The following is a 27,099-nucleotide window of genomic DNA, read 5'->3' as shown; positions in this document are numbered from 1 at the left end:
ATCCCATTTAACTTCTAAGAGAGTCACTATATGGAATACAGAACCTGTAAGAGGTTTCCACCCAGCATATCCATAAAGTATGAAGAAGAGCAGATAGAAGAGGTTGAAAGTCTTAAATTCCAGGGATTACAACTTTATAATAAATTCAGTTGGGAGGAGCAAACCACAGAACTGCAGATACGCCTTAACAAATCTGTATTTGCAATTCGACTGATAGCAGACATAGGTGACATAAAATGAAAGATGCTTGCATACTTTGCCTACTTTTATTCCATAAAGTCATATGGTATAATATTTTGAGGTAACTCTTCAAGTCAAACAAAAGCTTTCAGAGTCCAAAAGCGTGTAATACGTATTATTTGTGAAGTAAATTCACGGACGTCCTGTAGAAACCTCTTCAAAGAACTGGGTATGCTGACTACTGCCTCTCAGTATATTTACTCCTTAATGAAATTTGTCCTAAATAATATAGCTCTTTTTCCAACAAACAGCTAGATTCATACATACAATACAAGGAACAAAAATGATCTGCACAAGGACTTAAAAGCACTTACTTTAGTTCAAAAAGGGGTCCACTACTCAGGAACACTCATCTTCAATAATTTGCCAGCAAACATAAAAAATTTAGTTACAAATAAAGATCAGTGTAAAAGGAGTCTGAAAGACTTACTAGTGGCCAACTCCTTCTCCATTGACGAATTTCTTAATAGAGACAAATGATGTATATATTCATACTATTAGTATTGTTATTTCAGCTTAAAAAAATTGACATGTTCCACATCCACGAGGATCTCCTCAGCACGGATCTATGGAACGAAAAACTAATCTGATCGTGAGACAAGACGGTCAACGCCTTCATGGAAAAATTTTTGTACTTGCCTAATTGTACCCAGGGATGCACCTCTTCGTCCGAAGCAAATGGAGGCCACGAATCTCTCTTCATGGCACCACATGTTGCCAAGGTTGTTTCGACTACGCTGCAAAGGTTTCTCTAGGAAGCCTTTACACATCCAGGACATTCGTGGCCGTCGATTTGCTTCGCACTTAGAAGTGCGCGCCTGGGTACCATCATTGTTCCGTAGACAACCGCAAACATTCTTCCATGAAGGCACTGACAGTCTTGTCTCACAGTGAGATAAATGTATTCATTAACAGCTATGACTATTACTTTTGAAATAATAAACAGTTTACAGCTTACTTTTTTCCCAACTGTCTCGTTTTCATCTGACTGCCCCTTATTGATCCTACTCCACGTCACTGTGGCACGCCTGAAATTACTGTCATTTCTAGGAACATTCGCCGTCGGGGATAACGTACTGAGTTCTTCGATGAAACATGGGCGCTGTCCAACGAGTGTGAACAATCGACTAACTACTTATTCTAAAAGAGGATCCACGACTCCTAACTATCATGTTCGTCAATGTGTGAAGCGCCGCGATTAGGAAGAATGGACTATTGTGGGCGTCACAAGATGTGCTGAAAAAGGTGGCTGCAGGCTCTGCCCTCTACTGGATTGCACAGCAAAGCGAAAAGTCATGCTGCTGAATATCCACACAGCGCTTGTGTGTCCTTATATTAGAGACACTCTTCGTTTCACAGATCTGTCGCCAGGAGATACTGCAGGAAATGGAACTTGTCAGAACAAAAGAGAATTGGCATACTAATATCGCTGCCGCAAATCGTAAGGGTGTGGAGAAAATAAGAGATTTTACACTTTTTTCCATTTACACAGTAAACTTCTTAGAAACGTTTAAATGAATACATACTAAAGTTGTAATATTTCTGGCTTAGTCAGCCATCGTATTAGGCTCCAAGAAGCTGTTCCCATGGCAGTATAGATGCAATAAGTATATAGATGACGAAATGTGGTGTGAGGTACCTGTGACAGATGTTAGATTCGGTACCATTCCCGTGAGAAAGACCCCCTGCATAATGCTACTGCTCTGTGATTGGCTGCTGCGTTCGGAGCAAGGACGCCAAAACGTTAAAGTATACCAGAATGATATTTTTTTCTCTGCAGCGGAGTGTGCGCTGATATGAAACTTCCTGGCAGATTAAAACTGTGTGCCCGACCGAGACTCGAACTCTGGACCTTTGCCCATCATCTGAGCTACCGAAGCACGACTCACGCCCGGTACTCACACAGATACTGGCAGAATTAAAGCTGTGAGTACCGGGCGTGAGTTGTGCTTCGGTAGCTCAGATGGTAGAGCGCTTGCCCGCGAAAGGCAAAGGTCCCGAGTTCGAGTCTCGGTCGGGCACACAGTTTTAACCTGCCAGGAAGTTTCGTTAAAGTATAGTTGTTATTATTAGCTGAACTACTCATTGGAATATAAATATCTCTCAACAGCTGACTATCAATCAGTCATTTTAGAATCATTAAAAACAATTTAAATAAAAAGCAAAAGACTGACGAAATTGCAGACGAAGCACTTCGGAAGCGTTCGGGTCACGCCTTTTCTCGTATGGCGCGCGAAGTGTTTCGGGCTGTTCGTCACTCTGGATTAGGCAGTCGAGAAGAACAGACATGTTGTCTGTCGTAGGATGTGTTTCCAATTTTTATTTAAGTTCCTGTTCGTCACTCTGGATTAGGCAGTTGAGATGTGCAGTCATGTTGTCTGTGGCAGAATATGTTTGCCAGTATTAAGTATTAAAAGATTCACTCCAGTAGTCATGAGGCACAGATACGTGTCACAAATAGTGTAAAGATGTTGTTGTTGTTGTTGTTGTTGTTGTTGTTGTTGTGGTCTTCAGTCCTGAGACTGGTTTGATGCAGCTCTCCATGCTACTCTATCCTGTGCAAGCTTCTTCATCTCCCAGTACCTACTGCAACCTACATCCTTCTGAATCTGCTTAGTGTACTCATCTCTCGGTCTCCCTCTACGATTTTTACCCTCCACACTGCCCTCCAATGCTAAATTTGTGATCCCTTGATGCCTCAAAACATGTCCTACCAACCGATCCCTTCTTCTAGTCAAGTTCTGCCACAAACTTCTCTTCTCCCCAATCCTATTCAATACCTCCTCATTAGTTACGTGATCTATCCACCTTATCTTCAGTATTCTTCTGTAGCACCACATTTCGAAAGCTTCTATTCTCTTCTTGTCCAAACTAGTTATCGTCCATGTTTCACTTCCATACATGGCTACACTCCAAACAAATATTTTCAGAAATGACTTCCTGACACTTAAATCTATATTCGATGTTAACAAATTTCTCTTCTTCAGAAACGCTTTCCTTGCCATTGCCAGTCTACATTTTATATCCTCTCTACTTCGACCATCATCAGTTATTTTACTTCCTAAATAGCAAAACTCCTTTACTACTTTAAGTGTCTCATTTCCTAATCTAATTCCCTCAGCATCACCCGATTTAATTGGACTACATTCCATTATCCTCGTTTTGCTTTTGTTGATGTTCATCTTATATCCTCCTTTCAAGACACTGTCCATTCCGTTCAACTACTGTTCCAAGTCCTTTGCCGTCTCTGACAGAATTACAATGTCATCGGCGAACCTCAAAGTTTTTACTTCGTCTCCATGAATTTTAATACCTACTCCAAATTTTTCTTTTGTTTCCTTTACTGCTTGCTCAATATACAGATTGAATAACATCGGGGAGAGGCTACAACCCTGTCTCACTCCTTTCCCAACCACTGCTTCCCTTTCATGCCCCTCGACTCTTATGACTGCCATCTGGTTTCTGTACAAATTGTAAATAGCCTTTCGCTCCCTGTATTTTACCCCTGCCACCTTTAGAATTTGAAAAAGAGTATTCCAGTCAACATTGTCAATAGCTTTCTCTAAGTCTACAAATGCTAGAAACGTAGGTTTGCCTTTTCTTAATCTTTCTTCTAAGATAAGTCGTAAGGTCAGTATTGCCTCACGTGTTCCAACATTTCGACGGAATCCAAACTGATCCTCCCCGAGGTCCGCATCTACCAGTTTTTCCATTCGTCTGTAAAGAATTCGCGTTAGTATTTTGCAGCTGTGACTTATTAAACTGATAGTTCGGTAATTTTCACATCTGTCAACACCTGCTTTCTTTGGGATTGGAATTATTATATTCTTCTTGAAGTCTGAGGGTATTTCGCCTGTCGCATACATCTTGCTCACCAGCTGGTAGAGTTTTGTCATGACTGGCTCTCCCAAGGCAGTCAGTAGTTCTAATGGAATGTTGTCTACTCCGGGGGCCTTGTTTCGACTCAGGTCTTTCAGTGCTCTGTCAAACTCTTCACGCAGTATCGTATCTCCCATTTCGTCTTCATCTACATCTTCTTCCATTTCCATAATATTGTCCTCAAGTACATCGCCCTTGTATAAACCTTCTATATACTCCTTCCACCTTTCTGCCTTCCCTTCTTTGCTTAGAACTGGGTTGCCATCTGAGCTCTTGATATTGATACACGTGGTTCTCTTCTCTCCAAAGGTCTCTCTAATTTTCCTGTAGGCAGTATCTATCTTACCCCTAGTGAGATAAGCTTCTACATCCTTACATTTGTCCTCTAGCCATCCCTGTTTAGCCATTTTGCACTTCCTGTCGATCTTATTTTTGAGACGTTTGTATTCCTTTTTGCCTGCTTCATTTACTGCATTTTTATATTTTCTCCTTTCATCAATTAAATTCAATATTTCTTCTGTTACCCAAGGATTTCTAGCAGCCCTCGTCTTTTTACCTACTTGATCCTCTGCTGCCTTCACTACTTCATCCCTCAGAGCTACCCATTCTTCTTCTACTGTATTTCTTTCCCCTATTCCTGTCAATTGTTCCCTTATGCTCTCCCTGAAACTCTGTACAACCTCTGGTTCTTTCAGTTTATCCAGGTCCCATCTCCTTAATTTCCCACATTTTTGCAGTTTCTTCAGTTTCAATCTACAGGTCATAACCAATAGATTGTGGTCAGAGTCCACATCTGCCCCTGGAAATGTCTTACAACTTAAAACCTGGTTCCTAAATCTCTGTCTTACCATTATATAATCTATCTGATACCTTTTAGTACCTCCAGGGTTCTTCCACGTATACAACCTTCTTTCATGATTCTTAAACCAAGTGTTACCTATGATTAAGTTGTGCTCTGTACAAAATTCTACTAGGCGGCTTCCTCTTTCATTTCTTAGCCCCAATCCATATTCACATACTATGTTTCCTTCTCTCCCTTTTCCTACACTCGAATTCCAGTCACCCATTACTATTAAATTTTCGTCTCCCTTCACTATCTGAATAATTTCTTTTATTTCATCGTACATTTCTTCAATTTCTTCGTCATCTGCAGAGCTAGTTGGCATATAAACTTGTACTACTGTAGTAGGTGTGGGCTTCGTATCTATCTTGGCCACAATAGTGCGTTCACTATGCTGTTTGTAGTAGCTTACCCGCATTCCTATTTTCCTATTTATTATTAAACATACTCCTGCATTACCCCTATTTGATTTTGTTTTTATAACCCTGTAGTCACCTGACCAGAAGTCTTGTTCCTCCTGCCACCGAACTTCACTAATTTCCACTATATCTAACTTTAACCTATCCATTTCCCTTTTTAACTTTTCTAACCTACCTGCCCGATTAAGGGATCTGACATTCCACGCTCCGATACATTTTAGTAACCATTGTGTTTGATCATGTACTTTGCTGTCTCAGAAGGTGTTGTATTAAGATAATTTAGTCTTCTCGTGTGGCTATATTAAAAAACGCGAGTGGTATCCCAAAGAAGTGATACATTATTGCAGAGCTACTTAAGCCTAACTAACCTAAGGACATCACACACATCCATGCCCGAGGCAGGATTCGAACCTGCGACCGTAGCGGTCGCGTGGTTCCAGACTGAAGGGCCCAGAACCGCCCAGTCACAGCGGCCCAAGTCGTTTACTACACAGCATTCATATTATCCTAAGAAATTCAACAGATGAGTTAGTCAACAGTACGGATTTTATGCTCCTCTTACTATGTGCTATATTGGTAGCTACATATTCTATGGCTGGCGGCAAGTTAATAAAAATGTATGTTTCTGAATAAATTTCATCTCTATGGGCCAAAATGGGTGATACTGTTGCTATGAATGTTATTCTTATTCCTAGTACTGATACCGAGAACCGACGCGTTTGTATGAAAGATAAACACTGCTTGTGACTAAAGCCATTATGAATAAAAATAATGAGAAACAATAATTAGTACAGCTAGTTCTTCGGACAGGCTTCAAACACGTTCTGCAATTTACAAAAGTAACGAAAGATGTTGCAGGCTTCTGAACTCAGACAAGTTTATTCATTTCATTTTTATCTTCTGGTCGCATATATTACCTACAGACCGGGCCATTTTAGCTGTACTCCTCTATTTTCTTGGACCTGAACTTTAACTTTAGCCCAGTGATCCTGCGGTAATATCCTGTGCTGTTCCTTCCCCGCTACAATTCCCGTTTGGTCAGTTTTTAGTAGTGGTTTTTGTTGAAAAATTAGGCGTTCTTGGGGTGTCTTCTCGAGCAGAATGCGTTTCAGAATGTCATCCTATGTCATCGCCGGTTCTTACAGCTCTTCACCTAACCAGGTGAATCGCGGCTGCTTCGTTTTCTTGTTGACAAAGCAGCAGAAGGTCCGACTGATTATTGCGTTTCGTATCTAGCAGCCTCCAGTACTACTGAGTAAGTCGGTGCAGTCTCAATGAATCTGAAAGCCTACAAGCGCCACTGAAGCGACGCTAGACTGGGTACCACTGAAGCAGTGGCATCAGCTGGCTTTCCTTCACGCGTTTAACAGATGTAGAAGTGTTGACTTCGATAAAATATTCTCGGGTTTCTTGTCGTTTATCAAATAAATATGGAATAATGTTTGATGAAACTGAAATGTTATTCTACTCTTCCACTTGCCGGGATTCTGTTATTAAAGAGGAAGTAGGAATTAAAATGTGCGGGCAAAACAACAGCCGGGACGGCGGGTACGGTAAGTGGTGCTTGGAAGCGATCTCTCGGCGCTGACAGACAGAAATTCGCGGAATTGTTCACGGCCCTACGGGAGCAGTGGAGCCATTAGTCCAGGCGCTGGCACAATCTACGACTGTATGATGCACTGATAACGTACGCCGACCAGTCAGAAGGCGCCTATAGGTTATAAAAGACAATAACAGCAGCAGCAGCGACGACAGTCTCTACCACGGCAGCAAGGAAACTCATAAACATGCGGAGTTAAACGCCAAAGTTGACAACAGAATACTGGGAATACCGCAAAGTAAAATCGTATACGACTGAACAACTAGGACAGTTAGCCTTCATAGGAGCAGCCGACAGAGTGCGTGCCACGACTCAGTTGCTCCTGGAGAAGACAATAGTGATGAACGTGCGGTTTCACCCAGATCTGATGCAAAAAAAAAAAAAAAAAGAAAAAAACCTAGAAAGCCGTTGCGAGAAACTAGGCTCCTACTGTTGACTTAAGTCAGTGACATTTCACTCTGTCGAAGGCCAAGGGTGTGAGCCTTGGAGCACACGGCACTAACTGGTTCGCCGATTCAGCTACCATCTGAGGTTTTCTTTATTTGACATCATTATCGTCATATTGACATTTGTAATGTGTGTCCCCAACTTTAGCCATCACTTGTCCAGCGACTGGTAACTTACGTTCTTCGAGTGCCAACGTGCGTCGTCGCTTGTAATGAGTGACACACACACACACACACACACACACACACACACACACACACACACACACACACACACACGGGAAATGAACTGAGCTCCTAAAATGCCGCGTCGTACCAGCACCCGCAGACGGCACTAATGATAATGGTTCAAATTATTGTGCAGTGGACCAGAAACTCAGGCTAATTATCCAATCACTGAGCCACTTGTAACTACAGTTGCTTTGCTGAAAGAGTGGTATGTGGTTTGGCGCACAATAGTAGATCACTGAACATTCTGCGCTTTCCAAAACGACGTCTGTGGTGTGCACAATTCGTGCAGTGAGCAAATTTCAACAACCGCCGTCTGCTTCACGTCTGCTGTGCAGCGAGCTACCTTAATTTAAGTATTAACTGTATTTTTCTTACTTGTCACTTCTTCTTCTGCGTGTTTTTGCTTTTAGGAAGCTTTAATAGTCGAGTGCTATTAAGTGTTCCATAGATTTCGTGTTTGTTTTGAATACAGAGAGTCCCTTTAGTCAGTCATAGTTTTAGTAGTGCTAGTGTTTGTTTTCAATACAGTCCAGAGACAGGTAGTGCTATTTTCCTTGTTTTCTACAAGAAGTGGTTAGCAATCACAGTTTAGTCAATAATCAACCGCCTTTAGTGAATTAGCAGTCTATTTAAAAGTTTATTAACACTCTATAGTAAATTGATTTCTTAGGATGGATAGGATGTGTGGCTGCTGTGTACGGACGCAGGAGGAGCTGGCCACTCTTCGCGAACAGCTGAGCGTGTTGATGGCCGCGGTCAGCCGTCTTCAGGCTGCTGCCTCGGAGTGTAGCGGCAGTGGGGAGTCTGGTGCGTCGCAAGGTACACCCCAGGTGTTACATGCTTCACCCACTGTCCCTGCTGTCGAGACATCTTCGCGGGTACCGGGCGCGGTTGGGCCACCCTCTCCCCAAGGGGAGTGGCGGGTTCAGCGGCGTTCGCGGCGCACGAGGCGGAGGGTAAATGTGGAGGCTAGCAGTGTGGCATCGCCCGCTCTGCCTGTGAGTGGACATGTGGCCGCTCCTTCAGCAAGGTCCGAGCAGGCACACGGGGGGAGGGGTTTATTAGTTATTGGGAGCTCCAACGTTAGGCGGGTGATGGAGCCCCTTAGGGAAATAGCGGAAAGGTCGGGGAAGAAGGCCAGTGTTCACTCTGTCTGCTTGCCGGGGGGTCTCATTCGAGATGTGGAGGAGGCCCTACCGGCGGCGATAGAGAGCACTGGGTGCACCCGACTGCAAATTGTTGCTCATGTCGGCACCAATGACTCCTGCCGTCTGGGTTCAGAGGTCATCCTCAGTTCGTACAGGCGGTTGGCGGAGTTGGTGAAGGCGGAAAGCCTCGCTCGCGGGGTGGAATCAGAGCTAACTATTTGTAGTATCGTTCCCAGAACCGATCGCGGTCCTCTGGTTTGGAGCCGAGTGGAAGGCTTAAACCAGAGGCTCAGACGATTCTGCGGAGAGCTCGGGTGCAAATTTCTCGACCTCCGCTATCGGGTGGAGAAATGTAGGGTCCCCCTGAATAGGTCAGGCGTGCACTACACGCCGGAAGCGGCTACGAGGGTAGCGGAGTACGTGTGGAGTGCACATGGGGTTTTTTTAGGTTAGAGAATTCCCTCCCTAGGCCCGACAAGACGCCTCCTGAGACGCGGCAAGGCAGGAGTAGGCAAAATGCAACAAGGAATAACAATATTAATGTGCTTATAGTTAACTGCAGGAGCGTCTATAGAAAGGTCCCAGAACTGCCCTCATTAATAAACGGTCACAACGCCCATATAGTACTAGGAACAGAAAGTTGGCTGAAACCAGACGTAAACAGTAATGAAATCCTAAACTCGTATTGGAATGTATACCGCAGAGATAGGCTGGACAGTGAAGGGGGAGGCGTGTTTATAGCGATAAGAAGTGCAATAGTATCGAAGGAAATTGACGGAGATTCGAATTGTGAAACGATTTGGGTGAAGGTCACGGTTAAAGCAGGCTCAGACATGGTAATTGGATGTCTCTATAGGCCCCCGGGCTCAGCAGCTGTTGTGGCTCAGCACCTGGAGAATAATTTGGAAAATATTTCGAGTAGATTTCCCCACCATGTTATAGTTCTGGGTGGAGATTTTAATTTGCCGGATATAGACTGGGAGACTCAAACGTTCATAACGGGTGCCAGGGACAAAGAATCCAGTGAAATATTTTTAAGTGCTTTATCTGAAAACTACCTTGAGCAGTTAAACAGAAAACCGATTCGTGGCGATAACATATTAGACCTTCTGGTGACAAACAGACCCGAACTATTTGAATCAGTTAATGCAGAACAGGGAATCAGCGATCATAAAGCGGTTACTGCATCGATGATTTCAGCCGTAAATAGAAATATTAAAAAAGGTAGGAAGATTTTTCTGTTTAGCAAAAGTGACAAAAAGCAGATTTCAGAGTACTTGGTGGCGCAACACAAAAGTTTTGTCTCAAGTACAGACAGTGTTGAGGATCAGTGGACAAAGTTCAAAACCATGGTACAATATGCGTTAGATGAGATTGTGCCACGCAAGATCGTAAGAGATGGGAAAGAGCCACCGTGGTACAACAACCGAGTTAGAAAACTGCTGCGGAAGCAAAGGGAACTTCACAGCAAACATAAACATAGCCAAAGTCTTGCAGACAAACAAAAATTACGCGAAGCGAAATGTAGTGTGAGGAGGGCTATGCGAGAGGCTTTCAATGAATTCGAAAGTAAAGTTCTATGTACTGACGTGGCAGAAAATCCTAAGAAATTTTGGTCCTATGTCAAAGCGGTAGGTGGATCAAAACAAAATGTCCAGACACTCTGTGACCAAAATTGTACTGAAACAGAGGATGACAGACTAAAGGCCGAAATACTAAATGTCTTCTTCCAAAGCTGTTTCACAGAGGAAGACTGCACTGTGCTTCCTTCTCTAGATTGTCGCACAGTTGACAAAATGGTAGATATCGAAGTAGACGACAGAGGGATAGAGAAACAATTAAAATCGCTCAAAAGAGGAAAGGCTGCTGGTCCTGATGGGATACCAGTTCGATTTTACATAGAGTACGCGAAGGAACTTGCCCCCCTTCTTGCAGCGGTGTACCGTAGGTCTCTAGAAGAGCGAAGCGTTCCAAAGGATTGGAAATGGGCACAGGTCATCCCCGTTTTCAAGAAGGGACGTCGAACAGATGTGCAGAACTATAGACCTATATCTCTAACGTCGATCAGTTGTAGAATTTTGGAACACGTATTATGTTCGAATATAATGTCTTTTCTGGAGACTAGAAATCTACTCTGTAGGAATCAGCATGGGTTTCGAAAAAGACGGTCGTGTGAAACCCAGCTCGCGCTATTCGTCCACGAGACTCAGAGGGCCTTAGACACGGGTTCACAGGTAGATGCCGTGTTTCTTGACTTCCGCAAGGCGTTTGACACAGTTCCCCACAGTCGTTTAATGAACAAGGTAAGAGCATACGGACTATCAGATCAATTGTGTGATTGGATTGAGGAGTTCCTAGATAACAGAACGCAGCATGTCATTCTCAATGGAGAGAAGTCTTCCGAAGTAAGAGTGATTTCAGGTGTGCCGCAGGGGAGTGTCATAGGACCGTTGCTATTCACAATATACATAAATGACCTGGTGGATGACATCGGAAGTTCACTGAGGCTTTTTGCAGATGATGCTGTGGTGTATCGAGAGTTTGCAACAATGGAAAATTGTACTGAAATGCAGGAGGATCTGCAGCGAATTGACGCATGGTGCACGGAATGACAATTGAATCTCAATGTAGACAAGTGTAATGTGATGCGAATACATAGAAAGATAGGTCCCTTATCATTTAGCTACAAAATAGCAGGTCAGCAACTGGAAGAAGTTAATTCCATAAATTATCTGGGAGTACTCATTAAGAGTGATTTAAAATGGAAGCATTCCGACAATGCTCCTTTCCACGTACAATACGAGACTGGAATAGAAGGGAGAACCGATAGAGGTACTCAGGGTACCCTCCGCCACACACCGTCGGGTGGCTTGCGGAGTGTGGATGTAGATGTAGATGAAGGTAGTGTTGGTTCCTGCTCGACAAACTGGACATGAAATGGTGTCGGTGATGCAAGGATCGTGCACATGCTAGTCATCTTTGCTCCAAACGGAGCCAATATGCAGACTACCATCTGCAATAAAATTGCCGAACATCTCTTGAATCTCTCAGAAGACTCCAAGAAAAGGTTTTCAGATTGGCATTAACAAATATTCTCCCACCTGACTCTGTATGTTGTTGTTGTAGTTGTTTTTTGGGGAAGGAGACAAGACAGCGAGGTCATCGGTCTCATCGGATTAGGAAAGGGTGGGGAAGGATGTCGGCCGTGCCCTTTCAGAGGAACCATCCCGGCATTTGCCTGGAGTGATTTAGGGAAATCACGGAAAACCTAAATCAGGATAGCCGGACGCGGGATTGAACCGTCGTCCTCCAGAATGCAAGTCCAGTGTCTAACCACTGTGCCACCTCGCTCGGTCACTCTGTATGGTTTCCACACACAGAGTGCCAGCAGACCATGATCAAAATAATACCGGTCGCAGAGCTCTTTAAACTCAGTATTTTGAGATCAGGTAGTGATGGTCGAAAATTTAATTTTATGCTCCTACTAGTATAAACAAACTTCGAGTTATAGCAACAGTTTAAGCTTGTATTAATTTACCAAACGACGACGGCAAATCTCAGTGCAAGAAATTGCAACATGATCCACTGATATAACAAAACTGTCAGCCCCACTGTTTGCACGCATTGTTTACGGCAGGGATGTAACCGTATTCTTCGAAGTGTATATTTCACAGGAAAGTCGACGTGTGCTCATTGACGAATATCATCCAACACAACCCAATATAAATTTCTTTCCCCGGGAGCTTGCTCAGCGATATGTCGCTTTAACTTTAAGGTTCTCGTTCACAGTGACAAATAATTCCCAATTAGTATGAGTGTGTTGAACTTGTGTTTGTACATTCGTTCACTTTCACGGGCACTACATCTTGCCACATCACATATAAGGTTCCTTTCTCGAAGTTCCTGTAACGAGTGGCGCTTGATCTTAAACAACCAGTCATTCATGTTCTGCAAACAGCGGTAAAGTTCACTGTAGACACGTCACCGACGACTGTATCTTTATCAAGCCAGCCGGTGTGGCCGTGCGGTTCTAGACGCTTCAGTCTGGAACCTCGTGACCGCTACGGTCGCAGGTTCGAATCCTGCCTCGGGCAAGGATGTGTGTGATGTCCTTAGAACTGCTTAAACCTAACTAACCTAAGTTCTAGGGGACTGATGACCACAGATGTTAAGTCCCATAGTGCTCTGAGCCATTTGATCCATTTGCATCTTTATCAAGGTTGAATGTGCAGATAATAGATTAATAATAGATCGCACTGAGTACAAATGCAGCTGCATGTTTCAATACTGAATTGTACAATACACTTTTTACAAGTTTCAGTAGTAAGTGTAAAGCGAGGGACTTCAAAACAGTATTATCATTAAAATATAAGTTTTTCCGACTGCGCACAGGGTGCCTAGATACTGGTGATACGCAACAGGTCACTCGCAGACTCATAAAGCTTTCTGCGCGGGGACCGCCGGCAATTTGCGATAAAGCGGCGTGCGTCAGCAAGGCCGCGCCGCTGACGTCTGGTCCGCAGTGACGCGTCCATACGGTACCTGGCTCTGATAATGGACCGTACTGCGAGTAATCCACTGGCTCAACGACAAAGACCCAACTAGAGTCCAAAGGCACTGCTAAAATATTTGACTGATTCTTCAGATACCTCTGACCGCTTATCTCCAACTAGACTTCTTTTCGTTCCCAGTCTACTTTTGCTTGCTGCGGCACACTATCCTCAGTAACTAGGTCGAAATAGCAAACATTATATGAAGTGACAGCAAGAACTTTAATGAAGAAGTAGGACTAACATTAAAATGTAGTTCTACATAGCAAGACTTTGGATATGACATCATAAATAACAGAGGATGCTGTAGAAGATTTTGTCGAGCAGAGCGCCCTGTATGTCAGTAACATATTCTGCGTGAAAGAAACATCGCTGGAGCAACGAAAGGTGCCTGGCGACTGGAATAAATCGCAGGTCACAGCCGTTCTCAAGAAAGGCCGCAGGACAGACACACACAATTAGAGACCTACATCGTTGACGTCAATCTGTTGTAGAATTATGGAATATGTTTTATGCTCAAGAATAACGTTTTTGGAGACCGAAACTCTGCTCTATAAAATTTACACGGACTCTGCAGACACAGATCTTACGAAACTTGCTCGCTCTGTTCCTCCACGAGATCCATAGCTTTGTACACAACAACGTTCAGGTTGACGCCGTGTCCTTTGATTTAGAAAAGCATCTGTCAACGTCCCGCACTGCCGTTTAGTGAAAAAAATAAGAGATCGTGTATCGGACAAGATTTACGACTGGATTCAAGACTGCCTTGGGGAGAAAACTCAACATATCGCTCTTAACGGGACGATATCTACAGATATGAAAGTAATTTCTGGAGTATCCCCAGCAAGTGTGATAGGACTGGTATTATTTAAAATGTATATAAGTGATCTATTAGAAAGCATGGCACGCTCTTTAAGACTGTTTGCAGATGATGTGTTTGTCTCTAACAAGTAGCAACGCCACGAGACATCGATTTGCACAATGATGAGCAGAGGACTGATGAATAATGCAGGCTCTGGCAGTTGACCCTGAACGTAAATAACTGTAACATAGGAAAAGAAAGCCACTGCTGTGCAACTACACTGTTTAAGAATTTACGAGAAACTTATGGAAACAGTAGGCCAATCTATCGCAAAATGTCTAGTAGTAACTATTCAGAGTAATTTAAGTGAAATGAGCACATAAAATGGAAAACAGGAAAAGCAGACGTCAGGCAGATTCATAGGAAGAAACTTAAGGAAATTTAACTCATCCACCAATGATGTGGCTTATAAGGCGTTTATTAATATGGGATTTTTCCCAGGTAAAACTAATAGTGGTTGAGGACGGGGAGAGAGAGAGAGAGAGAGAGAGAGAGAGAGAGAGAGAGAGAGAGAGAGAGAGAGAGGGGGGGGGGGGGAGGGGGGGAGAACAACTAAGAGCGGTGCGTATCATCATGCGGTCGTTTAGTCGGCGTGAGACGTTACATAAGGCTCAACGAACTCCAGCGGCAGAGGATACAGGAGAGGTGTTATGCACCACAGAGAGGTTTCCTATTGAAATTTCGAGAGAGCACTTTCCGGGGAGAGTCGGACAACATATTACTTCCTCCCACATATGTATCTCGTAATTGCAAAGACAAGAAATTTCGAGAAATTAGAGCCAATACAGAGACTTACCAACAATCATTCCTCTTACGCGCCATCCGCGATTGAAACGCTGAATGTAGCGTTTCGCAGGGATCGAATGAAGGGTAAAGCCACAGGTCGTAACACATCTGAAATGTAACGCCCATTGTTCAAAGTGCCGTCAATGCGAACAAGAGGTGACCGAGACGTGTAACCAATGGTACCCCATAGCATCACGCCGGGTGATATGCCAATATGGCGATGACGAATACACGCTTCCAATGTGCATTCACCGCGACGTCACCAAACACGGATACAACCATCATCATGCTGTAAACAGAACCTGGATTCATCCGAAAAAATGACGTTTTGCCTTTCATGCACCCAGGTTCGTCGTTGACTACACCTTCGCAGGCGCTCCTGTCTGTGATGCAGCGTTAAGTGTAACCGCAGCCATGGTCTCCGAGCTGATAGTCCATGCTGCTGCAAACGTCGTCGAACTGTTCGTGCAGATGGTTGTTGTCTTGCAAACGTCCCCATCTGTTGACTCAGGGATCGAGACGTGGCTGCACGATTCGTTACAGCCACTCGCATAAGATGCCTGTCATCTCGACTGCTAGTGATACGAGGCCGTTGGGATCCAGCACGGCGTTCCGTATTACCGTCCTGTACCCACCGATTCCATATTCAGCTAACAGTCGTTGGATCTCGACCAACGCGAGCAGCAGTGTCGCTATACGATAAACCGCAATCGCGATAGGCTACAATCCGACCTTTATCAAAGCTGAAAACGTGATGGTACGCATTTCTCCTCCTTACACGAGGCATCACAACAACGTTTCACCAGGCAACGCCGGTCAACTGCTGTTTGTGTATGAGAAATCAGTTGGAAACTTTCCTCATGTCAGCACGTTGTTGTTGTCGCCACTGGCGCCAACCTTGTGTGAATGTCTGAAAAGCTATTCATTTGCATATCACAGCATCTTCTTCCTGTCGGTTAAATTTCGTGTCTGTAGCACGTCATCATCATGGTGTAGCAATTTTAATGGCCAGTAGTGTAGCATAGTGTCTACGAAAACCATCGTCAGATTCCAACAGATCGTCGATCTGAAGACGACCACTGCCGAGATGACCTCCTCCTCCCCGTAGGAGATTTTCTCTGCTCGGTGACTGGGTCTTGTTTTGTCCTTATCTCCGTACCACCATAGCGAACACGAAAATCATCTGCATGGTATAACATGACAAGCCTACACATGTGAAACTTCATACCAGGGTAAGGGTTGGCCCCCGTGAATGTTTCGAATTGTCGAAGCACACCATCTTCCATTGTTAAGATAGCAGTATGGACACGTCCCGAAAGCCAATTTATACGAAAAAAGTCGGTTTTGTTCTGTAAGTATGTTTAACGTTACAAAAAGCCACCGCCTAATATACAAAAGAATTTTATTCGATTTTACACTGGCGTTGGAATCGTAAATTATTGTACCAACGAAGGAAGTATAGCGACGCCGCAGTCCGAAGGAGAAGAGCTATCGTCGTTACGCACGCCCACGTGACCAGCGGAAGAGTAAACCACCTCATCAGCTGCCTGCATGCAGTACAGAACGGTTCAAAATTGGGCTGCCCTCCAACATGATGTGCCCTGGAGTTCCACTTTAACCTGTTCCACAATCATGATCTGGACACTGACGTACAAGCCGGCAATGGTGAGCGGCGTATCAGACTAACAGCCAGCTGTGATGGAGAGATTCGCCTTTGGACACCACAAGTGATCTTGACGTGCCCTTATTAAGGGATCCTGGGCAACAACATTTACTTCAGATTGCTTTTACAGCCCGAAGCACTGCCTGTCCAACTGGCACCGCATAAAAAGGCCATACTACATCAGTACAAGTCAACCCTCATGTTGCAAGGATGTGAGAGAGTTCGAAGACGAACAATGGGCACCACTACACGCCAGGTTGCACAGTCATTTGACATATGGCCCACCAAGCGTGAACGGGATATGATCGGTCGGAAACGTGTATAGATTCTCCAGCAACCCTTGAAAGTTAAATTCTCCACGAATGTACCAGTGTGCTCACAGACACTGATGGCATCACAGATTTGGTTCTCGAAGTTTCACTTTATGTGGATTTCTTAGAAGTGTTTTTGTATTACTACACACGTGATATCCAACCACGTCCATTTGTATCGCATGTAATGTTTGGTGCTGTAATTTTTGAAAATGTCACTGTACTTAAAGAGATGTGGGTCGCAGTACTTCCTTGTTCTTTTTGTCGTAGTTAGTCACCTTTTCTGTCTTTTGATGTATGCTTAAGCGTATTACATCAATTCATTTTTTATGAAAACAGTATCTGGTTAACGTGTGAAGAGTGCTAAGGAAGAACATAGTAATGAATTTATTTTTATGTTTTAGGTCAATTCACAACACACATTCATTAATAACAACAGAAGAGGGTAATGTTCTTTGATGGTAAGAAGGGGGAAGAAAAATGGGAGGAAACGCTTATAAACTTCATCCAAGAGAAAAGTACTTCACATAGCGTTACCTGTTTGTCGCTACATGTACACATTTCCAGTATCTCCTTAATGTCACGATGATGTAGCTAATCGTAGGTTGATCAAACGGTGTCAACGCGAGCATCCTAATGTATATAGTTCCAGCCCGTTCCCCAGGCCTCAGTCATGGCCTGCTGATGTGAGAAGCCCCATTGAAGGAAATAGGAATTGCGACCACAACTGTCCCACACTCAACTCTGTGATGAGGCGGCAAAGAATCATGTCGTAGCAAAGAGCGGGTGCTAAAACAATCTACCCTTCCCGATTAATCCGGTAATGGCTAACGAATTTAAAATTTAATGTTGGCAACAATAATAATACTATGCACAATTCACCTGTTGGACACTTTTCTTTCTTGTTTAAAATTTGACGTATCAGTATTCAGTCCATTGTTGTTGCTTACGAATATTGAATCTGTTGGCGTGTATGTCCGTTAAAAACAGCTTCGACGAAAAATGTAAGTACAGGACAACATATGAGAGTCAGAAGGAAATTTTCTTTGCCGGCTTGTAATAAATTGTCTAAATTATACGCAGGATTTCTTCGGAATTTCTAAATTTGTTTTTAGCACGGTTTATGTTGGGGAAATATGTTGCCACTGGGCAGTTGTGTTGTCTTTCAGGTGTGACAACAATTTATGGATTGTGGACGAAATAATAAATTTTCTTGAAGCAGAATTAAACAGAACAATACGATCCGTTGGTATCATCCCTCTTTATGAGGTACAAGGTGGAGGTACTGATGAAGATTGCGATTTATCAGATGATGAAGTTCAAGGAAAAACATGTCATTCCCCCGCACGTATACTAAGGGTACAAGTAAAATGCAGTTAGAGGAAAATGTACATGTTGTAAGTACAAAGGGAAAGGAGAAGGGCATACCAGGGAAAATTTTTGCAGTGAGTGACAGAACTGAAGGATAAGAAGAAATTGAGAACACTGCAGACATTCAAAGTGTACAGTGCATTTCCTGCTGCGAATACTGAAAGAAATAGGAAGCGCGCGCCAAGTCAAGAGTTTTGCAGTGAGTGAAGAAAGTCAAGAGCTAAAAGAGGTAGAAGCTGAGGTTTATCCAGAGATTCCAACAACATCAACTGTTATAAATCCGAAGGGAAAGAACAATGGAGGCTAAGCAAGCCAAGGACAAGGAGGAGGAGATATTTACGATTCTGCAGAGCCTCCAACCTCATCCAAACGCTCGAGGACCAAACCATGTATAAAGCCCATCACCTCAACTTGGGACCAAATGAGGACTCCAAGCTTGAAACTAAAAGAAGTGTGTCTTATGCTCTGCATTTATTAGAGTTTCTTTCAATTACAATAAAATCCACGCTGGATTCTTTTTAAAAGTGTTTCTCCAAGTAAGTAACAAATTTTATTGCTTTACAGATTGGTAATCATAATCTGAATGTTTCCTATGATGAGTTATGCACTATTCTGGGAATACTGATTTCTCGGTTTATCATAAACTGCCAAATAACATATCGTTTTGGCAGGAGGAACCTGACTGCAAAGCAGCTTTAGTTTCGGAATCTTAGAGGCGAACCAGATTTGAGGAAATCTTGCGATATACACACTCAAATGACAACACAAATATAAATGAGGATGGGTTTTAGAGGGTGAGGCCACTGTTCAACTTTCTCAATGACGCTTTCAGTCAAGTTCCATCTGAAAATACAGTGTTTGTTGTTGAGAGTACTTTACCATATTACGGGGGCATGGGACTAAACAGTTTATCAAAGGCAAGCCATTTAGATTTGGTTTCAAGCTATGGGTTTTGGCAAATCCCGATGGCTACATTATACAAGCAGAGCCTCAGTGGGGCACAGATACGAAAATACCTGCTCTTGGTCAGGGTGGGGGTGTAGTGATTGCTTTGATTCAGCGCGGAAAATACTCCAGGTGGAACAAAAAGCTACTCTTACAATTTGTTTACGCCAGTTCGTTGTGTAGAAGAACTGTGTAGAAGAAACCTGGGTACCGAGAGAACAGAGTTGGAAAGCAAATTAATTTGCCATCGAAGAATGAGTTTGGAAAACAAGAAAGAGGAAAATATGTTTCAGTATCTAATGCAGATGACAGCAATCAGATGGAATGACAATGCGGTAGTGACAGTTCCTTCCGACTGTGATTATGTACAATCATTACGAAGTGTGGAAAGATTTAGCTGAACAGAAAGAGTAACGATAAAGATGCCTGACACTGTGGAACAATATAATCTGCATATGAAAGAGGTTGATCTGAAATATCAATTCACAGCACTATATAGGACAAAATTAGGATTAAAAAATGGTGATGGTTTCTGTTTGCGTGGAGTATTGACGTATGTTGCGTATAGGAATGTTTGTTGTATCGGAGGTTGGGAAATGATCTGCCGTACCTTCAGTGTCGTAGGCAAGTTGTTGTTCAAATTTTGAAAAATCCATGGAACCCCACGAGCAAAACTTAGCTATCATCACGATTTCTTTCATTAGATGATATAAGGCAGGACAGAAAACAATCTCATCTTCAAAGAACGATTTAAGTATCGCAGATACCAGGTTTGCAAGACTCGAACTGTGTGTGTATATATGTGTGAAATGCCAGGAACCACTTCATCCAGAATGTTTGAGGAGTTTCGTAAATCTTGAAATATCTCTAAGCTAAGATTCAGATGAAAATTTTTCCAATTATTCAAAACTGTTGTGATTGTATATATATATATATATATATATATTTAAAAACAGTTAAGTAAGAATGTGTAATAAAAACAGTTTGAAAAATAAAAATTGTAATACTGTGTTTCATTTCTTACCTTAAGGTAAGTTGACAACTGGCAACTTCAGTTCCATCAGTATTCATGACTGTACAAATGAAAATTAAACTGACATTACGTTTTTCATGTAGACCTGTCACAAAACAATACCTAACGACCACCTCTAAACAGAAAAACCGAACTTAATAATTCTGGACACTAATAGGTTAAGTAGGGAATGAAAATCACAAAAAACAAGATTTGTTAATATTTCTTCATATCAGGCCAAACCAAGAGTCAGGAATTTCGAACGAAGCGAGAAAGTGGGGTAGAAAACCAACTCCGATCCCAACTGATGCACACTCACCACTGTGCTTTGCTCTCTGTGGGATGAAGACTTATCCTACGGAAGGCTCTTTCTTGGTTCTTTTTTAACAAATTTGTTTGTTAAATCTTTTAACTAAGCGCAATAGCCTCTAGTCATGGTTTTTACTCCGCCCAAACAGTATTAGGCTATACCTGGGTATAGCGAAAAAAAGAAAGGAAAAAACTACCAGTGACCAGGTGGTCTTGTTTAGTGTATTTACTGTTGTCAGGAAATTTAACTGCGATACTGCACCCAAGCTTAAAATATTTTCGCGGTTCTGGGTAGAAGGTGCCATAGACACGGGTTCCCAGGTAGATGCCGTGTTTCTTGACTTCCGCAAGGCGTTTGATACAGCTCCCCACAGTCGTTTAATGAACAAAGAAAGAGCATATGGACTATCAGACCAATTTGTCAGTGGATTGAAGAGTTCCTAGATAACTGAACACAGCAGCATGTCATTCTCAATGGAGATAAATCTTCCAAAGTAATAGTGATTTCGGGTGTGCCGCAGGGGAGTGTTGTAGGACCGTTGCTATTCACAATACATATAAATGATCTTGTGGATAACATCGGAAGCTCACCGAGGCTTTTTGCGGATGATGCTGTAGTATATCGAGATGTTTTACAATGTAAAATTTTATTGAAATGCAGGAAGATCTGCAACGAATTGACGCATGGTGCAGGGAATGGCAACTGAATCTCAATGTAGACAAGTGTAATGTGCTGCGAATACATAGAAAGAAAGATCCTTTATCATTTAGCTACAATATAGCAGGTCAGCAACTGGAAGCAGTTAATTCCACAAATTATCTGAGAGTAGGCATTAGGAGTGACTTAAAATGGAATGACCATATAAAATTAATCGTCGGTAAAGCAGATGCCAGACTCAGATTCCTTAGGTAGAATCCTAAGGAAATGCTGTCCGAAAACGAAGGAAGTAGGTTACAGTACACTTATTCGCCCACTGCTTGAATACTGCTCACCGGTGTGGAATCCGTACCAGATAGGGTTGACAAAAGAGAGAAGATCCAACGGAGAGCAGCGCGCTTCGTTACAGGATCATTTAGTAATCGCGGAAGCGTTACGGAGATGACAGATAAACTCCAGTGGAAGACTCTGCAAGAGAGACGCTCAGTAGCTCGGTACGGGCTTTTGTTGAAGTATCGAGAACATATCTTAAACGAGGAGTCAAGCTGTATATTTCTCCCTCCTACGTATATCTCGCGAAGAGACCATGAGGATAAAATCAGATAGATTAGAGCCCACACAGAGGCATACCGACAATCCTTATTTCCAGGAACAATACGAGACTGAAATAGAAGGGAGAACCGATAGAGGTACTCAGGGTACCCTCCGCCACACATCGTCAGGTGGCTTGCGGAGTATGTATGTAGATGTAAAACATTGATCCGAAATTCATCGGCGTCAACTTTTGTCAAAGTCAGCAACTGCGACAACGCTTTGTGTCTGAAGCTCATTAGTAGTTTTCTGTGTGTCCGTTGACAGTTTGTTTAATACCATGCTGCTTCTCACCGCTCAAAGTATGTTCAGTCTCGTGTCACACTTTTAGTGACCGCTGCCTCCTTGCAGAGAGAACTCAAGCAGTTATCCCGAAGCCTATGTTTTACTAGCGGTGGCTATACTGGATGTGGTTTTCTAAGAGAACTCACCCGATGCGCAGTAGAGGTCTTTCAGTTTAACGAGGAATCCACATCGCGAGGCACAGCGTTCAGCATTCCTACACTCGAAAGCTAAGAAAATTGTCCGAAGAACACTAAAATTGTCAGAGGTTTTAAGTTTTCGTTATGTAAATATTTGATAGTTACGAGGCCACCAAGCAACTCTACAAATGTTCAGAATGTGTTCTGTCATTTGCTGACGGGGCGTATTGTCCTCAGTTTTGGCTGGTGCCGTGAAGGCAGCTGCCCCTAAACGAAAGGAAGTACGATACCAGGCTTGGAGGTACACATGTCTCTGAAAGATGGTCTGTAAAGGAAAACGTACAGTCGACGTTGAGAACAGTAAAGAAATAGCAATAGCTCAGTTGGACAAGGATAGCGAAGAAACACCGCTGTTTCCTTGTTGGGATAACTATCGAGAGATTCGCTTGAAGCTATTAAAAAAACCTCGGGAAAACTAAAGTTGTTACTTCAGCTTTCTACAGGTTCTTCGTGCTCTGAACAGAGGCACTACATTTTATAACTGATAGGAAACGCAACGAGCGCTTAACCTGCGGGCAATTCTGAACTACTTTAGACTTAAAGCGTTTATGTGTAAATACGACACACTCCAAATAGTTCCGTCAGAAATGTGTTCTCACGGTACATTTTTACATGTTGCCGGATTTTTTGACGATATGAAATTGATTGTAAAACCAACTTCAATAAGCTGCCAATTATTCAGGTTAATGAGGAGCCGAAGCTGCACGGACAACCGAAAAACACGAATAATCCAAAATACACCTTTTTTACCGGAGACTGTTAACCCTATTTACCAAACAGGGTGCATCTCACATCTGAAAGCCTACTGCATTATGTGCGCGTTGCAAGCCGTAAATTGACAACTTATTTACAAAATTACACTAAAAAGGGCGTTCTATTTCGAATCACTTTCTTTCAGCCCACTTTCCGGAAAAAAAATCTACTAGTTTTTCTGTTTTAGCTTTTCTTTAGAGTCGAAATATCGGTACAGTCAAAACTAATTTTGTTCTGCATAATGGAAGAACAGATCAACGCATTTTAGCGCATCGGTATCCCTCGAGCACTCTTCTTCACTTTCTTCTTGTACTGAACACACACCCTGGAGGAACTTATACGCTGATGTCAAGCTGGCATCAGCCTCTGACAATGACTTCGATGGTAGCGCGCCTATCGGACAACACCAAAACTTCCACCTTCGTGATGATCCTTGCTTCGTTCTCCAGATACGGTCAACCACTCCTTGATGCTGTGACAAAATGACAAATAAAAACACCTACAGCCGTCCTTATGATTTTATTCTGTCGCTGCCAGTTTCAACACTTCAGTGCATCATCTTCAGGCTGTTTTTGATGCGATACAGGTTGATATGATCCCCACGCATAACCCATCAGCTGCAAAGCATTACTGGATACGCAGACAATGTGTCAGCACTCCAAACAGCAACTGCCAACTCGGATTGTTTTGGATTTATCGTTTGATACTTATACGCCGAACAACAGCTTTTACTATTGCTGAAATAGAATTATGGCATACTTCAAAACAACCGTGACTTAGGTGTACATCGGTTCCGCTCTACTTCATTCAAATCTTCCGATGGATCACAGGCTAATGTTTTCACTCTGCAGCGGAGTGTGCGCTGATATGAAACATCATGGCAGATTAAACCTGTGTGCCTGACCGAGACTCGAACTCGGGACCTTTGCTTTTCGTGGGCAAGTGCTCTACCAACATTTTTTTTCTTTTTTTTTTTGCAGCAGAGGGCAGTTAACCCTCTGACCGAACACGCTGGGCTACCGTGTCGGCTCCAGCTGAGCTACCCAAGAACGACTCACACCCCGTCCTCACAGCTTTACTTCTGCCAGTTCCTCGCCTCCTACCTCCTTTCTTTCAGGAGTGCTAGTTCTGCATGGTTCGCAGGAGAGCTTCTGTCAAGTTTGGAAGGTAGAGACCAGGTACTGGCAGAAGTAAAGCTGTGAGGACGGGGCGTGAGTCGTGCTTGGGTAGCTCAGTTGGTAGAGCACTTGCCCGCGAAAGGCAAAGGTCCCGAGTTACAGTCTCGGCCCGGCACACAGTTTTAATCTGCCAGGAAGTTTCATCTATAAACTTGTGTGTTGCACAGTTTTCTTCGTGACCGAGGCAGATACAGAAGATACTTTGAGTCCTTGTGTGTTTCGTGATGTCAACAGACCCAACACAAACGGGAAGACATGTGAGTGACGTTCACCAACCATCGTCCTATGTGAAGAAAGATGCCTCCAACTTCAGCTGAAAACTTTAATTTTCTGCAGTTTATCTTAATATTCCTCGTACTCCTTATTGCATTACGATGGATTTTTTCAGCTTCACACACGACATATTGTGTACCCATTTGCATTTCTAGCCAACCATCGTACCACCAAACAACAGTACGCAGCAATCCCTATATGTCACGAGGCGACTGTGGAGATGCAGCGTTACCCACTGCTTGGCTAGAAAGCCTGTATACAGAGAGAGTGGCCATAGGTGAAGTTGCCCGCGATTGGTTGATTAGCTTTGGCGCCATTTTTCTGCCAAAACGTCTCTCGCGCTTCCTATGTTCGCCGTGCTTTTGAGTTTAATTGAAGTTCAGAGGACTTTTGGAAACGATTAAAAGGTATTTGAATTATTGAGATACTTATTATGCGTTGCGCGTGCATGTTCAATTTAGTTGTATATCGTTTTTAGTACGTAATTAGCGTTTGCGATCTCAAATACGAGTTGAAATAATGAAGCGTTTTGTGATGAAGTCGGTAGTCCCACATGTTTGAAGAAAACACGTTAGTAATTGTGCAGTATTGTTTTTGACATCTGTAATTCGTTCTGCAGACGTTCGTAAACGATGCCAGGAAGGAATGAGTAACTCTTGTAATAAAGTCCAGGTACAACTTTCTTAATGGTATATATTACCCGAAATATTTTTTTTAGTTACGCCTATAAAAATGTTTGGTTCTTCACTTTGCTCAGAGAACTCTGATTTTAAGGTGTCAGTTTTTAAAAATATTTTTAGTCACGCAAAACAGGTAGGCCTACTACAATTTACTGCATTTTTAAACTCTTATTTCTTTAAGAGCTCGTGCATACTGGTAGCATCATAAGCTTTTCTGAAGCAAATATCTGACAATCCTTGCTGGAAACGTAAAGTTCCTGTAATTGTTGTGCCATGCTCACTCGACTTTATAGCGTGAAACTTTATTTCGTTCCGAATCAGAACACTAGGCATTATTTTGGTTTCAGTATTATTGCCTGACTGTCGACGCAGGCAAGTTGTAAGCACGTTTTCCGCAGTTGTCGTGGTTGCTGAAACATTATTCGTTGTAAATAATTGCAGGTAATCTTGAAGACAGTTTTTAATAGGCCTACTTACTGTGGGGTAGAAGGGATACGGTAGTTTTCTTGTTATACTTGGTCGTTATTACAGTAGCCTACATTTAACATTGCCTGATGTTTGTAATCTTTTTCGTTTATCTACGAGAGGTATTCAGTAAAGTCATAAGCAATTGTTTACTTGTGAAATGCAAAAAGTTTGAAGACAAGAAGTACTAATACGTCTCTCACTTTTTGCATGTCACAAGTAAACAACTGCTTACGACTCTCATTCGTCTGACGTAATACAGGTACGTTAAATCTTTAGCGTTACGCACTTCCGATACAAAAAAAATATGCTATTCACTATATTCTTTCATTTACGTTACTTTCGTTGCAATATGTCTAGTAAACGAACTTAAGAGAGATAAATGCAAGTAACGAATAATTTTTACAGCGAAAGGCATTTAACGAACGATTTCGCTATATTGTCTTGTGCTTTTGATTCGGTGAGTGTGTACTCCACTACTCCCCATTCAAAAGTCCCGCCCGCAGTTTTGCAGAACAATGGCCGCCGTATCGTCCGGTTGGCCACCCTCTCCCTACACTCTATGCTTGGCCGGTCCGCAGTGCCACGGAGTGGTGTAGTGTGTAGCCGCTATTGGTTGCAATCTTCTGACAGTGGTGGCCCAACGGCGATAGTCCGCCACTCAACGCCACAGAATAAGTGTGCGGTTTCTGAAGGCAGGCTGCGATTTTTATTCCCCCTCCACTAAGGGCGCGGAGGCAGGAGCTGCCCTTCGCTGATTACGCCCTAGTCCTTGCCCATGAAAGTTTTAGCTGCGCTATCCCATGCGTTTGGGAATACTGGCAAGGGGGTGGGGGATTGGATATAAAGGATGGTCAGAAACAGGCTAAGCTTGAAAGTGTGTTGTAGGGTAGGTTGTGCTGAGAAATAATTCTTAAGAAAAAAAATTCAATACGTTGCGCCATTTCCAAGTTAATTCACATTACATTTGGCTAATCAGGTCATTGCGCGCTCAAATTCAAGCGGCCCGCCAGATGCAATTTGTGTCAGTTGTTCTCATAGCGGAGATAATAGCACACGAAACTGCTGTCTTTGGCTCGGGTTAGATCCTTACTAGCGTCCCATGTACTCTTTGTGTACCACTCTCCTGTTCCGTTTTAAGGAACCTGTTTGGCTAACTTCCGCGTAATTAACTCAGCAACGTTGCAACGCATCTAATTTTTTTTTCTTAACAATGGTATCTGAGCACAATCTGCACTGACATTTTTACAAGCTTTTCAGACTGTTTCTGACCATCCTGTACACTCATCCCCTTACATAATATTGCCTGTAACTGATTTCTTAATCCTTCCCACGACCAGTCCTATGGACGATCGTTAAAACTTTGCCTTCTTAATTGATACGGTTGACCTCAACGCATCACTATT

The 27,099-nt window shown here is 43.0% G+C and overlaps 1 protein-coding gene across 3 annotated transcripts in view; it reads right to left on the bottom strand.

The window, feature by feature from the left end:
* Window positions 1-27,099, bottom strand: part of LOC126266787 (b(0,+)-type amino acid transporter 1-like) — a 402,063-nt gene that overhangs the window by 23,301 nt on the left and 351,663 nt on the right. The window lies entirely within an intron of this gene.

The sequence above is a fragment of the Schistocerca gregaria genome, chromosome 4 (genome assembly GCF_023897955.1).
Source record: "Schistocerca gregaria isolate iqSchGreg1 chromosome 4, iqSchGreg1.2, whole genome shotgun sequence".
In the NCBI taxonomy this organism is placed as follows: Eukaryota; Metazoa; Arthropoda; class Insecta; order Orthoptera; family Acrididae; genus Schistocerca; species Schistocerca gregaria.
The sequence above is the reverse complement of the archived record's forward strand: the minus strand, read 5'-3'. Positions and strand labels throughout refer to the sequence as shown.